The sequence below is a fragment of the Hylaeus anthracinus genome, unplaced genomic scaffold (assembly GCF_026225885.1).
Source record: "Hylaeus anthracinus isolate JK02 unplaced genomic scaffold, UHH_iyHylAnth1.0_haploid 0, whole genome shotgun sequence".
NCBI lineage: Eukaryota > Metazoa > Arthropoda > Insecta > Hymenoptera > Colletidae > Hylaeus > Hylaeus anthracinus.
The window spans coordinates 23,876,898-23,892,140 of record NW_026533254.1 but is presented as its reverse complement, the minus strand read 5'-3'; the positions used below and the strand labels follow the sequence as shown (position 1 = coordinate 23,892,140).

The following is a 15,243-nucleotide window of genomic DNA, read 5'->3' as shown; positions in this document are numbered from 1 at the left end:
TCCATCGACTGTGTAATTCCTGCCAAGTTCTCCTTCGTCCTCGTTAAACAAAAATAACTAGCGACCTCCAGTCATCGAGGGCATGAAAATTCTGCGTTTATTAATTTTCCAAGATCTCTTCTGAATTCTCAGTGCTTCATTTTCAACATTTTCCCTTCGGATACCTCTCGGCGCTCCCGAAACCTTTTACATCTTTCGGAAACGTGAAAAACTACTCGAGAAATTTAATCCAATATTCACTCACTTGGAACTTTTCTATTACAGCAAGGAGGGGTTGTTAAGGATCGTTTCCATCGTCCGTTTACGTTCGACCGATGTTACGAGTACGTTCGGTGGCCTTCATAATAGCCCAATGAGAGAAATAGTTTGAGCCGGAGTTATGTGCTCGAGACTCGATCCTGGCGCGAAGGGCTTCCTCTTAAGAGGTTGGTTTTATGAGAATTTTTAGTGCGCGATTCGACAGGCCAGGATGACGCTATGTATCATCTTATGGGGATGATAAATAAGAGAGCACTCACGTTGACGTCTCGTAAAATGTTTATATTTAGACTAACCTGGCGGAATTTTTTTTTAAAAGTGCCTTGGACGAATGTTGCAGGGAGCGTTCGACGTTCAGCGTCTCGACGCAAACCGGAACGCTCTCTTAAAATGAATCTGTTGAATGTTTAGCTAAGTAAAACATGGTGGTTTTAAGTCTTCCTTGGTGTAATATATTTAAGAAACAAAATGAGATTGAAATGGAGGCGTTTTACAAGAAAAGGTGCGAGTGACGCGGTCCGTACACTGTCGGATTTCTACGAAGATTAAAAATACACGGAGTCACACCGTTGTTTCATTTTCCCCCTTTTTGGGAATTCCCCGAAATTCTTCCTCTGCGTGATGATAGGCGAAGTTTTCAACGTTCAGGCATGACCCAGTCATAAAACTTGGGTCCAAACGTAACTATTTCGATCACCATTAACGTCTCGAACCAGACAAAGTCAAACTTTCAAATTATAATTTAGCGTTCTTTTTTTCGCAGAAATCCAACAGAATTTATATGAAATTCCTTTTCTTATTATCAAAGAAATGCATAGAGCTTCATCCGAAAATAAGGTCGGCGAGTACGGTTTTTTCGCCGAAATACAACAGTTTCTTTTATTTAGATGATTCTTGGTTGTATCCAAGCAAGTTAGGTCTTCCTGAGGCCAAGATAAATAAATTATCTTTGGTGTATTGATTCATCGGGGTCGCCTAATTCGGAAATTCGGCCACGTACGAGGACACTTCTGAATAGCTGCGTAATTGTTTCACCTGGGGAGCTCACGACACCGCTAAGGATTGATCTGCGTTCGAGGATCGTGCATGTATCGCGAAGTTGGGTCAACGAGTACAAGCCAAAATATCGCGCACGTGTTACCCTGAAAAATTAATCGTTTCAGGATTCCCTGGGGAGACGGCGGTAGACCCTACCGCCGCCAATCCCCGCGGCTGGAGGACGAGTTACCCCGTAAATTCTAGCGAACGCGACGCATCGTCCGCCTGGCATGAAAATTAATGACAAGGGCGTGACAGGAGGTGGTGCCTCCGGTCCGTAACCCGCCAAGACTAACCGTGGGGTGGTGCAGCAATAATGCAAACAGACACGCGATAATCCGCGAGACCTCGTTAGCAACGACGAGAAGCACGTAAGTCATACGTGTGTTCCTGCCAGGCAACCCTTGACGAGGGTCGCTTACACGTTTACCAATCTGGACGGGACTCTACACGAATTTTCTGCTCTAAGACACTCGGAAAATCATTTTTTTATCGCCGCATTCTCTTATACTACCGTTTGTATTTTTCTACTGGATGAAACGCAATCGTCTTCTCCACCACGTGTTTCGCATATTGATAATTCACGAGGCATGTAATATTGAGGGAGGAGATAGGTTCAGGGTCAAAGAGCTCAAGGAGAAGACAAGCTCGAACTACGGACTATGACAAAATTCATATATCATCTTCAGAGCTACAGTAACCAGCTTCCAGAATTTCAGTTCCGTACATCGTGTAGTTTTTTTATAAAAAAAATTCTGAAATATAGTTTTCGTCCGAGGAAAAACCCATTAACTTCCATCGTCGTGCGGGCGATTGAGTTGAGAGTATCCAGAGAAAGATTTTTTTTTCGTCTTGTCTGTACCCTGTACGAAGGTTTTAAGGGTTTTTTAACGGGACAGGAAACGCGGAGTTTATACGACGCCTTGCACGCTAGAGAGCTGGTCGAGAAAGGGAAACGAGAATTTCGTTCTACTCGTAGCTCCAGGGGTTGAAAAAGGAAAGAGAGTTTGTGAAGTTGTCTCGGTTGATTGCTGAATCTTACAAGGTGAGGGGGAAAGGGGAGAGAGCGGTTTTGGCGCTCGAAATTCGTGTGCCGCGGTTGCTAGTCCTTTTTTTTTGGGAACGGTTACATCAACGCTTTCAATTATTTCGAGAGTTGTTCGATACGGGAACATACGTAACGCGAAACCAGGGAAGCTCGAAACTATTTTTCCCCAAGACGGTGCTCCTATTAACCAAATCGATTCAATCGGTTTGATCCTTTCACAGAATTGGGTCACGCTTAGAAAACGACTAGTCATCTGCAAATAAACATTACAGTAATGTCTCGTTAGTCGCACAAAGTCAATCCCGAACTTTTAAGACAAGACATCATTGTACTCATTTTCCGACGAGCAACGAGTGGTGGTGAGGAAAGAATGAAAAATATAAATGAAACGGAGAGGGGGACGGAGTAACGTTGTAGCGCGAGGAGCGATTAGAAATGCCGTCGGTAGCTACTGCCAATCACCCGGAAGTCACCACCCGCATAGCAATTTCCTGCGGGTCCTGCGAGGCCATACTCGATCCCTGGGTGTATCCTTCGGTCACCTCATCCCCCCACGATAATCAATCCTCGGCACTCGAGACGCTTCGCTCCCTTCTCGGCTCCTTTGCAGATTGCATATCGCTCGGAAACGATCGCAACCGAGCCGCCTAATTGCGCGCCAGAGAATTTCTGCCCATCGTTTTTCCTCCCGTTACCGCGCCCGCCCCGGATACATCGATTCGTTTGTTAAACGCGATTCGAATTAAACACCATAACTCCATTTAATACCCAACCTAATGGAACTATGCAAGTGCCTGATCTTAATTTGCGTTTCTGAATACAAACAAGCGCGGCTAAATGTTGAAGAGCGCAACTGTAGCTGCAAAACTCGGCTACAGCCGCCTCTTGGAATCCCTTACGTCGCCTCGTCCGTCGCCTTTGCCCTCTTTCTTCGCGACCCCTCGGAGAATCGTTCAATCATTCATAAAATACGCGTTTTAGAGAGACCTTTCCTTCCCGGTTTAAATATTCAACGACTCCCCCCTCACACCCTTTCCTGGACTCTGCCCCCTCTCCGCGGCTGCACTCCAATCAACCCTGTCGTCACCCTGACAGCGACTATCAACGTCACTTTTACACCCGCATCCAGGTCCTTTTCACAAAGCTCTCTCGAACCTCGCCCCGATTGATACGCCAGCAAATTCTTTTGGAAGTTGCCCTCCTCCGGTGTTTACGATCTTGCCGCTGCTAGAGGAAACGAATTTCCCGGACTCGGGAATAAAGTTGCACCCACGGTTCGTTCGTTTCGTATGGAATCTTCGCCCACGCTCGCCTTACACGTCTCGCGAGCTTTTGAACGAGTAGTAAACTAGAACTGTGACCCGATCACGCTTATTTATCCCCAAAAACATGTCCACCTACGGCTTTTTCGACGAGCAGGTGACAAAAAGGATACAAGACGGTAGATAACCCTGAATTCGTTGCTGTACTCTTTGTGCCTTAGCCAAAGGGTAGTCTCTGGAATTACTGAACGAAGCCCGATCGCCTTAGACTCGTTTGTGGACCATACAAATATTCCTGCAATATCTTCATGTCTATATTGAAGAGCACCTAGAATTTCAATTTAATACATGACATGATTTTAGAAAACAAAAATTCTCTATATGGAGGACCCTACACTTTCCTAACCAGAGGATACACGTCTACGTTTCCGACGTACACTCGCCAATATGAAAAACTTTGGGCGGTCAGTTGTACCAAATTCCCCCCGTCCCCTCGCTCGTTAGGAATATTCTCGACTCGTGTGCACAGAACAATGAATGGCTGGCATACAGTGGGAAGTTCGGCCAGCTGGCTTTCGTTTCCACAGCTGCCGTCCAGCGCGACCTAAAAAAAAAACATAACAGCGGTGAGGATGGCTTTCGATCGCGAAACCGAGCGACAAATTTTATCAATATCCGAGACACTACCGTACTTGTTTTCTAAACCGGTCTGTGTAGCTCGTGTTTCGACAAGAAGCTCCGGTCCGTCGCCCAATATCGATGCAAATTTCTTGTATCCCGTATAGCTGACTGGTCCTCGTCGCTCCGAACGTCGAACAGGGTGACACGTTTCGCGAAGAAAACGTTCCTCGAGGGGAAATTAATAATACTCGCACGATGCGCGTGGCGGATGATCCTCCCGCCGACCCTCCCTCGCGCGGAATCGGATCGTCGCAACGACGTGAAAATATATTACCAGGTGTAAATATCATCGCTGAATATTCGTGTCTCGGCGGTATTTCGGGTACCAGGGTCGATTCCGCGGCACAATTTCGATGCAAATGCACGACGTTTCACGGGCCGCCCCGAGGTTGAATCCGGTCCCCCAAGTGCCCTGAAAAAGATACACCGCGGAGGACTCTCTGTAAGTTCTTTGTTTACACCGCAGGATAGGGTGAGGCGGGAAAAAATTCAACTCGATCGCCGAGATTTATCGTCGCGCGGGGTTACTCGCGCTCGATACTAGCGCTCCCTCGTGTTTTTCGGAGAAATTCTTTGTTCCTGTACGTCTTGTCCCAACTGACAGTCGTGCGACGTGGATACCGTTTTCTTGAACACCCTATACAGGATGGACGAACTGTAACGTCGTCCGAAATGATGTCGTCTGAACGGTTCCCTGGACTACCCGAAGTAATTGGGAAACTCGTGAACGATTCGTGAGTATGTACTTAACGGAGTGACAAGAGAAGCGATAACAATTATGCGAATCGTACGACTATGTAACTTAGACTAATTGCTCGCTAACTGATTGAAGTGCTTTAGTGTTTCGGATATTCATCGAGTGACTGGGAACCGAGTATTGGAAGCCTGCGTCGACAGACCAATTCACGAGCTAGACCAGATTTCACACTATGCGCAAGAAGAAGCCAACTCTCCCGACAAATGCGGCACGATGAATCGAATAAGGAACAGGAGTGTTGCTTAAATGTCTGCTTATTGGGGCTAACGTATAGATGAAGTTTCTCAAATACTGACAAGCGTACTTTGCCTTCCCCACTCGTGAACGCCGAGAAGCCCAGCTTCCAAGAATGAATAAAGAGTGGAAAAAGATGAAGCTTCGTCGCAAGTGCAAGACAGTCAGGGCCCACCGGTCCAATCATCCTCCTTATTCTGGCCGCGGATAAGCGGGGAGATTAGATGATTCGGCGGGAACGTCGTTCACCTTAATTATGCAAAGGAGACTTATTTGCGGAACGAGGGATGGCGTTTCGCGCGCGGAATCAGAGCTGGTGCATTCTTTCTCGTGTTCCATTTACCGTATTTTGCGCGCGAGTCCTCCTTGAAAACCCTTCCCTCTCCGTATAAAGTGGCGGAGCGCAGTAAATGCTTATGACCCCGAGGTAAACTCTCGCAGCGAAGGGTTAAATAGCGGAAAAGGGGGGATGGCCGAGGAGGAGCTGCGCCGGTGACTTTATTCTGCTCTCCGTGCAAACCGGCTACTCCTCGGTAAATTCTGCAGATACACGGAGGCTGGATGCCAGACGAGACCAGCGAAGAAGCCAAACAGCGTAATGCATCCAAAGAGGCAAAAAGAGAGGCTGAATTAGAACGCAGAAGAGGCTGCGATAGAGGACGTACAAGTTGGCGGGTTGACCATCGCTGGGGAGTGTCGGCTGTTTTCTAAAACGGTTCGTTAGAGGCTGCTTCCGCCAGAAAATTATCTGTTTCGTCTCCGTTCCTAATTCAGTTTATCACTGTAGCCGTACCGCCTTCTGCGGTGCTGCGATTCAGCCATAAACATGGCCAACTGGAGCCCACTGACCGTCCCTGCAGAGATTGTCCACTTTGAAACGAGTATTATGTTAAACGTTGAGATCTAGGACTAAGCACGAACTAATTCATAGTGAACACATTTCCCTTATACACGATGCTACCCTTGCCTTGGGAATCGTCTTTCTAGCTAAAGTATCTGTCCTGTTTGTTCAGATGATACAGTAGAGTGCTACGTTGGTGATGCAGGATACCGCGTAGGTAAGAGTCGAGAATGTGGAACCCCTGTCGGTAGGAGTCGGCAATGTAGAACACCCCGTTGGTAAGAGTCGGCGATGTAGAACACCCCGTCGGTAGACCAGTTCTGATAATGTAGAACACGATGTTAATAAAGCCTTGCTCTTAGGAAGCAGAGTGCAGGAAGAAAGATCGGTCTTAGAAGGAATTGCGACGCGAATTGGGTCAGACATTTTAATCAACCTTCTGGGCTCACAGCGGCGCAATAATTACTCGACACTGTCTACATCCCCTTTACTTATGCTACCACGTTCTTTTTAATCCTGGGTTGATCTTCCATTATCCTTGCAATACACTGGATTTACACCGTTCAACCGTTGCGCAACGAAAAAAAGTATGAGAATATCACCTACCGCCGCTAATAGAAAGCCTAATGACTACGAAATTGCGACTACGGCTCCGACGATCCACACTGTTCACAGGATCATTGACGCCGATGTAGGTCATCTGTGTTACGTCACAGTTTCGAGCAAAATACCCGATAACCTGGAAAATTTCAACGCGCAGAATTAAAGAGAATCATCCGTCGTGGAAAGGTGTATAGAACGAGCATTTCGCGAAATGGAAGGATATCGCAAACATCGCGAACCATCGAAAAGGTTCCAACCCGATTTTTATCAATTCCTCCCTAGCGAGCATCGATACTTGAAGGGAAGAGAAACGTTCGCGTCGCGTGCTTCAATCACTTAGAGCGTTCCTCTGTGGATCGAGGGTAAATTGTGCCCCGAGCGACGTCGATGATAATTTATGAAACCGGTTTAATACCTCGCGAGGCGTAGCAAGACGAATGACAGACGCTGAACGAAATGTTCCAGAGACATATCTACGAAATAAACTCTTAAATAACGTCTTCTCCCACGACAAAATCAGCGCCAAACGTGAAAAACACGAGTTATGCACGTCGTGGAAAAGTGCGTAAGCGAGTTCATACGAAATACAGCGTTTGATTGATCTTTGTTTCCGGTAGGAACGCCCTTACTATAGCTGCTACTGTTACTAACTTTCCTATTATTAACTCAACAACCTCATTCGACCTGGAAGTCTTGGGATTCCAGGCCGAATTCGGTGTAAATTGCATCCGCACAATTGAAACACAGCTGGAAAATTATGCTTTGCGAATCCGGTTGCCCAGTTTTCGCCTCACTTCGTAGGGAAGTCCGAGGCGAAACAACCTCGTTTAATATGGAACAATAGGAAAACAATTCGGAGCTGCGTAGCTCGGCGCGCTAAATATTTCAACGGCTCGCTGGAGATGAGACGCTGCGCTATCTCTGCGAGGACAAAACGGAGCTACGGGGGTTCGTTCGATTGAAATATTCAGGCGTTCTGAGCATCCGAGACGCGTATTTTAATCGGTGCCAACATTTTTCACTGGATAGTCTTGGCTTATAAGACACCAGCTTTAAACTCGACGTCTTCCAAGAGCCGCGACAGTAAAAAGGAATTGCCTTGGCAGCGATCATTCGTCAGTTTACATATTATACAACGCTCGGTGAGGTGTATACCAGGGTCATCATTCATGGATACAAATACAAATGGAGTGGCTTATTTTTCTATTTATATATTAGAAAGCTTTCTATCCGATTAATAAAATGTATTTCCGTTGAAGAAAAGTACGTGGAAAAATAAGCACTCCGTTTGTATTTGTATCTATCACTGTTCTTTTCGAATGACCAACTGTCTAGTTATCTCACTGTGAACTACCGGCAAAAACAGAATCGGTAAACTGTTGTAACAGGGATGTACCAGTTATTTCCACCGAGTACCGTCACAGTGATGTAAAAATAGACGACTGCGCTAGCTCCCGGGACTGTCAGGCACGCGCATTTCACCCCTCGGTAATCCTGGGACGTCTTGTGTTTCGTGCCAGAACGAAATAAGATGCTGACATCTTGGCAATTTCGTAGAGAAACGAAGAATTAACCATCGAAGTGAGAAACGGGGCTCGTCGAATCCGCGAAACAAAACTTTCCGCCGTCATATTCTTCGTGGCTTCGATAAAACCGGAACGACCGCTGAAATCCTTCTTCGCGGGGCAATTCCCCCGAAACAAGGAGGAGACGAGATGCTGACGCGTCCTCGAAGTCAACGACTCTGTCTCCAAAGATCCTCGTCTCGAAGGGTGATCGAGTTTCCAGGGAGGAACGGAGACATTTCCGCGGAGAACTTGCGAAACAAGGCACGCCGAGGAATTCATTTTCCTCGTGGACCATCGGTCGTTGCTTTTGTGTCGCGAAAACTTCTCTGAATAGTTAACAATCCTGTGAAAAATTCAATAATCTTTGCATCGATGCTCGCAGCCGTTCCCGTCCGAATCCGTCACCGCCGGCGAACCGGAGAGGTTCTGTTGCCATCGAAATAAAAAAAAAAAAATTGAAAAATCCACGTCGAAGGTGGACAATGATTATAACGGAGCTTTGTGACGGTTTGTGAAAAAGAAGGGTACGACGGAGTTGCGAGGGGGTGAAACGCTCTCGATATTGCGCCGCTGGAAACCGCGTATAAATTGCGAGAGACGAGCAACAATGCGCGATATTCCTGGAACATAATGGAAACTTCTACGGCTTTTTCGCCTAAGAAAAAAAGTATGGCGGCGAAGAAATGCTAACAAACGTCAATAATAAGCGTGTACAATGCGAGGGCAACTCGATGTAATATTTAGTTGCTCGTTAAATTCATGCAACGGAGCATATTATTGACTGTTACATCTGTCTGATGCGCGGTGAGAGAATCCGAATAATGAAGCAGATATAGTGGAAGGAAATTGGCCGATAAAGTGCAATTGTAACAAGAGCAGAAAGAGGAGACAAAGCGAAACGAAGAAAATTGTTTGGAAAAAATGGAAGACCTATGTACAATGGGAGGGATGAACGGTGATCGAATGCTCTTTTGCGATCATGACTCGTTGACTTCTGAAAGCGTAGGGGTGAGTGGATCCCCGAGCCGATTCACGGCAAATTAAGTACGGCACGTAGAAGGGTGGGCAGAAATTAATCCCCAGGCGGCGAAGATCGAGAGAGTCGATATGGTTTTCACGGATCAGATCGTCGAAAAGGGGAGAACGCGAGAAACGTGGGGTGAGGAAGGCAACAAGGGCGCGGCACATCCGGCTCGAAGATAGGCAGCATTAAATATAAACAGTAAGAGGATGGCGGAACTACCCCTCCCTAAGTCGAGACGGTCTGGTGATGTCCTCGTGGAATTTCTTATGGGCTAACTTTTCTGTTTCTCCCGTTCGTGCTCCATCTCCTTTAACTCGTCTGTCGCAAGTGGCTCGTTTTAACTCCGAGTCTGAAGAAGCTGGATCCGCAATGTCTTGATGTCTTCAGATATTGAAAAATGTAACTTTGGTACGTCAACAGGTAAGAGAGACTGTCTTGTCGGTAATGTAGAACACTCGGTCGGCAAGATTCGGTAATGTAGAACACTCTGCGGGTAAGGCAGTTCATTCTGCTGGTAAGGCAGTTCATTCTGCTGGTAATCTATTAGATCCTGGCAGTAAGGCCTGTAGAGTACTCGAGGTCTTACCGTGCATATTTCAGCAGTTGACTTCGCTTAAAGAATCAGGAAATGCATTTTTAGCAGAAATGCTCTCAAAGGAATCGTACCTCAACCGATCCCTGCCGTCACTGGCTTATCGAGATCAGCCGAGTAGCCGCGTTGTTTCGCGTAAGCCAAAAACGCGAATAAAACGTCCGAATAATCCGAGAAACGCGCAAGATTTATTCTCAAACGCCATAAAGAATGGCCAGCGTCTGTATCTGGTTCAAACAATATCGGTAATAAAATTATGCGATTACGAAAGCCGCGAGATGTAAAATATGTTCCACACGACTCTCACGTAAAAATGTAGTATTTGCAATTGTTTACATTCTATCCTCCTGTGTTGTTTCCGGGCACAGATTCAGCGTGAGGTTAATCGAATATAAATTTTCCTCGAAAGAATAGCTTTGCATATTTCACGGTAGAGTTAAGCTCCAACGAGGCAGTAATTTTTCCTTCGACGAACGTTTGCAAAGTTCTGGAAATTGTAAAAATGATTTGCGATTGATTCTCAATCGAGTTTGGTGCTCAATTCGCGGGGAAGCCAGGCACGCTCTCCCCCATGCTTGAACGTTTTCGAAAAAGAGTGTGTCTAACGGATTTTGTTCGCCGAAAATGAGAAAGCTTTCCTATTCTTCGTTTTCTTTTCTGGTGCATTTTCTTTTCGACGGCGGAGGGAGGGAACGATGTCAATATTGATCCACCATTTGATTGATTGCCGCAGCTGCAGGCTCGATTAAAGCGGATTCGGAAATATTTCAGCGGCTGGGTAATCTGATCAACTGAACCTGACGTGTTCTCCATACTGTGGTGTTCGGATTAGATTTTCCGATTATCCTGTTCACTGAGTTGTTTCACACCCGTGGATCAAATCGGAGGAGCTTGTTAAGTGCCTTGCCGAAGTGGCCAAAATGTTTTCAGAACGTACGGAAATACGTTTTCTGGGTCAGGCACGACGATGACGCGATAGTTTAACGACAACTAAGATCGCACGCTGCAAGAAAGAGCGAGAAATCGATTTTTTGCTCGCCCTAAAACGTGGAACCCTCCCCGAGCATGGCTGGGCTAACGTGTCTGACCAATACTTGCTAATTCTACTTGCGTTGAAGTTTGTAAACACTGGCAGCGGCACGGTATTATCTATATTACTATCTTCGAACTGGTTAGAACTATGTAGTTAAAACAGATACTACACCAGCGTGAATAGTGGCAAACACCAATACAAGTAGAAATATCGAGCATTGGTCGGACGGGTTACCTAAATCGTGCTCAATGGCACCGCATATTTCAAAAATTGATATTTCCCTGACAAAGAGGCCTCCCATGAATAAACTGTATACCACATTTTCCATGTGTTTTTATGCGAACAACCAGCCGCGACTCTATTCCATCATGACTTTTTCCCGTTATTATTAATATTTGCGGATTTTCTAAAATTAATAGTCTTGACATCGCAAGAGACTTAAACATGGGTTTAGGTTTCGGTTAATGAATTTTTTTTTTGCATTTTCTTAAACTATGGTGCAATAACCTAGTATTATTTGTTTTATAAAATACATTAAAGTACTGTAAAAAAATAAAATTATTTAAAATACCCATTTTTTCACGCCGCTGACTAGACGCAACCCCACAAATGACTTTCCCGATGTGCCTAATTCTACTAATGCTGCCCGCCGTTTGACTTCGGTCCGTCTTCTCCGCATTTTTCGGTTTTCCTCGCTTTACCCATTTTTTTTTTCGCCGCACGACTTTACTTTTCCGCGCGAGGATCGCTTTAACCGGCAGCACGATTCGACTCGCGTCGCGAAAATTTCGCGTTCACGTTGCCGGAATTTTCAAGCCCCGGCTTATTTAAGCACGCCGCCAAGCGCGGCTTTCGCGCGTCCCTTGTTTGCCGAGTTCACGGTTGAACGTTCGCGGTTATTTTGCGCCAAGCGGGCCGAAAATTTCCCGCCTCGCAACGCCCCGGCACACGTACTGGTAATAATTTGCAGCGATTGCGCGAAAACAAGAAATGGAACGAGGACCACTTCGCGCCGTTCCTTTGACCGCTCGTATATTAATGTAAAAACGTTGAGATCCGGCTGGGGATTTAATTACTGTTAACTCCCGACGAGACTCCGACGAATTTTATTTTTCGCTGTGGAATAAAATTGATAAAGTTTGCAAATTATTTACATTTTTTTTTTCGCGTCGTTTCCTTTGTGAGCTTCGAATATTAAACTACGCCGAGGAGTGATTACCTTCGCGAATTTGGCAAGTAATTCCTAAATGTTACGTAAGGAGATTAAAAATCTGTTTTTAATATATTTTGTACGCGCTGTAAGAAGAGTAGCACGATACGTGCCCGTTTAATGAGTCGAACGAAAGTATTATCCGCGACTATAACGGAGTAATTAACGGGTACAATGTTTCGATAATAACTTTAGTGTAACTGTTAACGAAAGCCAGAATGTGCAAACTCCAAATGACGCGAAGTTCCTGGAATGGAAAATTCAAATTGGGTATAGTTCCCAGTTCGCGTAACGCACGATAAAGTTCTATTAGTTCTGTCCAAATTTCATTCAGGCCATGTTTACACGTCTCTGTAAGTTTTGTTCCTAAAAACTGCCGTATCGCCAAATGGAAGTTGTAGTCCTACATCCAAGAAGCGTTCACGCCGAGCATCAATGAACATACGAAGATAATACCGAAACGAACTCGATAACAAGGAAAAGACATTAAAAAAGCTTAGAAAAAGCAAAATCCGTTCGATAGTACATAATTCCATCCCGCTATAGTAGTGCTCGCACACAACCAGCAATTACAATTAAAAAAAAAAAGAAGAGATTTCCCGGGACTTGGGTTGGAAAGCAATTACTCATCCGTCCAATAGGTTAAGAGAATCGTCGATGCGTGTCGCTACATTATTGATCTGCTAATTGCGTCGGTTTAGCAGCCAGCCGTTAAAACTGCTGCATTAACGTCGCTGTAATTCGATTAATTAACCGCACCTATCGCACGCGTTACCACCTGTCAAACGTTTGAGAGACGGGAGAACGCAGTCGCGCCCCGTTTCGTTGCGAACGATCGTTTCCAGCTCCACTTGGACGCCGTGGCAGATAAATTACGGAATGAGACCTTAGGAAAAAGAGGGAACTCGCGATAAATGAAATAATTTAATTCGTATTTCAACCGATTGTAATACTTCTCCTCTATTATGCTCGTGTAACAGTCGGGAAAGTAAAAAGAGACAAGGATACAATTCAAGAGGAACGAAGGTTCAGCTTCCACTAAAAATAGAAGCAAACGTCCGTCGACCGCCGCTGGTGAGGCAGGGCGAGGCGAAGAAAGTATTTAGGAAATATAGAGGTGAAATATTTCGAAGTAATTGGCGAAGTAATTACCGGGGCCGTTTTTGTCGGTACGGAAAGCACTAACGAGAAAACGTTAACGCGGCCTGCTAAGTGCCGTGGCTGGAACTGCACAGCCGCCCCAATATACCCTTCCCCGGCGCTTTTTCCTTACTGCCACCATAAGTGATCTTACCCTGTACAGGCTGCTTCACAACTCGAGACACCAAACATATTGCAGGAAGCTTCAAACCTGCCTAGATAGTCTTACTCTGGTGGCAATTACCCTCCATCTGTCTAGCTGGTAATACTCGAGATGGTCAAGGGATTTATCAACGGAGTATGGTCTACATTACCAGCAGAATCAATTGCTTTACCAACCGAGTGCTCTACTTAATGGAATCTTACCGGTAGAGTATTCTACATTACCAGCAGAGTCAAGTGCCTTACCAACCAAGTTCTCTACTTTACGGAATCGTACCAGTAGAGTGTTCTGCATTACCATCAGTGCACTTTGTCGTTGGTTTCACTGCTTAATAGCTGGAAACGTAATGAACGCTCTGCTACACTACAAGTGTTAAGTATCAATGATCGCAGGCTAGATTGACGAGCAATCCGATCCTTCGATCCGACATCCGCTCTACCGTGTACTCGCTAAATCCCCTCGGGGAGGAACGTGGCGTCCTAGGTATAGGTTGCTACACACCTCTGGGGTCACATGTGCAAGGCGGGGGCGCGTGCAGGTATTCTTACGTGTCTACGTATTTTATGACCTTAAAAGCAGCCTCTTATCCTGGCTTCTTTACGCAGGGGACAGTGAGACGCTAAGAGCACCGAAACTTATCCCGGATAGAAATATTATTTATACGTTCTGCTCTAATGGCCGAGACGTGCTACCTTTTCGCGCACTTCCACAATGTTTCCTCTTTAATTCCGGGCACATACTGTTACCCTCGAGTAGAGGCCAGTTCTAGATCGTTTAATGGATAAAAGGTGCGGCTCTGTCACATGTACCCTAGACAATACGAAGCCCATAAGATCTTGTACAGTATGTGTCCCCCTTCGAAACTTACGAAAAATTGTGCGGCAGAATTTTCTCAGCAACCGTAAAACTTTAATTACACACGTCGCGGCAACCCTCGGGTTCAAAGTCAAAGCGATTCGAGAATCCCACCTACGCCTTTCACGTTTCGTTTCTCTCGGCTGCTACGCGAAACGGGTCCATCCAAAGGCACCGAAGATACAACGACATTTAAATATCGTCGGAACTCCCGTCTTACGACGCCACTTACCGTTCGCATGATTTTTTCAACGGCACTTCCAGTGCTCTCGGAACGGTCCCCTTAAAAAGATGCAAATCGTTTCCCGGCAATTCCGCAAAGAGTACAACGCAGTCCTTAAAAGCAAGCGCATCAGAAATTCTTCAGAGCCGTTTTTCGAGATGCCAATAATATTTCAACAAGCGCCCCGCATTCCATGGTTCTATCTCTCCTTTAAAAGCAACCTCGTACCTGGCGACCCACTTGTAATCGAATCGCATCTAACTTATGAACAACCATAGATTTACCGATACTTGAGCGATAAGTGAGCCGCTCGCACAAATCGGTTAACTTCACTCTTCGTAAAATATAAAATTTAAGCGTCAAAACACTTGGTATTTATAATAACTTTCCTGAGTAATAAAGTTTAACACCGTCTAACCACAAAATCTTTTTGGCCATTGGATAATAAATAATTTATTTCAGAGATCGATATGCACAATGAACAGCTCAAGTAAAACGAAACGTTTAGGCGATTCGAAGTGATCGAATGAATTTTCTAAGAATGTCTCGGCCACTTAAGAAATATTTCGGTAAACGGTCTCCATATCTCCTCTAAGAGGAGTCTCTTATCTGGCGACCTCGTTCGAGTCGACCCACGAACTTCATGACTCCTAGCAGTTTCTAGAGCCGCGAATAACGAAGGGTAACGACGTATGTAAGGAAGACCTCTGCGC

General features: G+C 45.6%; 1 long non-coding RNA gene across 3 annotated transcripts in view; it reads left to right on the top strand.

Annotated features, from left to right (window-relative positions):
* The window catches only part of LOC128890373 (uncharacterized), a 190,584-nt gene that overhangs the window by 154,488 nt on the left and 20,853 nt on the right, over positions 1 to 15,243 (top strand). The window contains exon 4 of one of the 3 annotated variants that reach the window (XR_008460610.1): positions 265 to 416. The exons of the other annotated variants lie outside the window; for them this stretch is intronic. This is a non-coding gene — a long non-coding RNA (uncharacterized LOC128890373). Of the gene's footprint in view, positions 1 to 264; positions 417 to 15,243 lie in introns of those variants that run through there. 3 annotated transcript variants of the gene reach the window in all.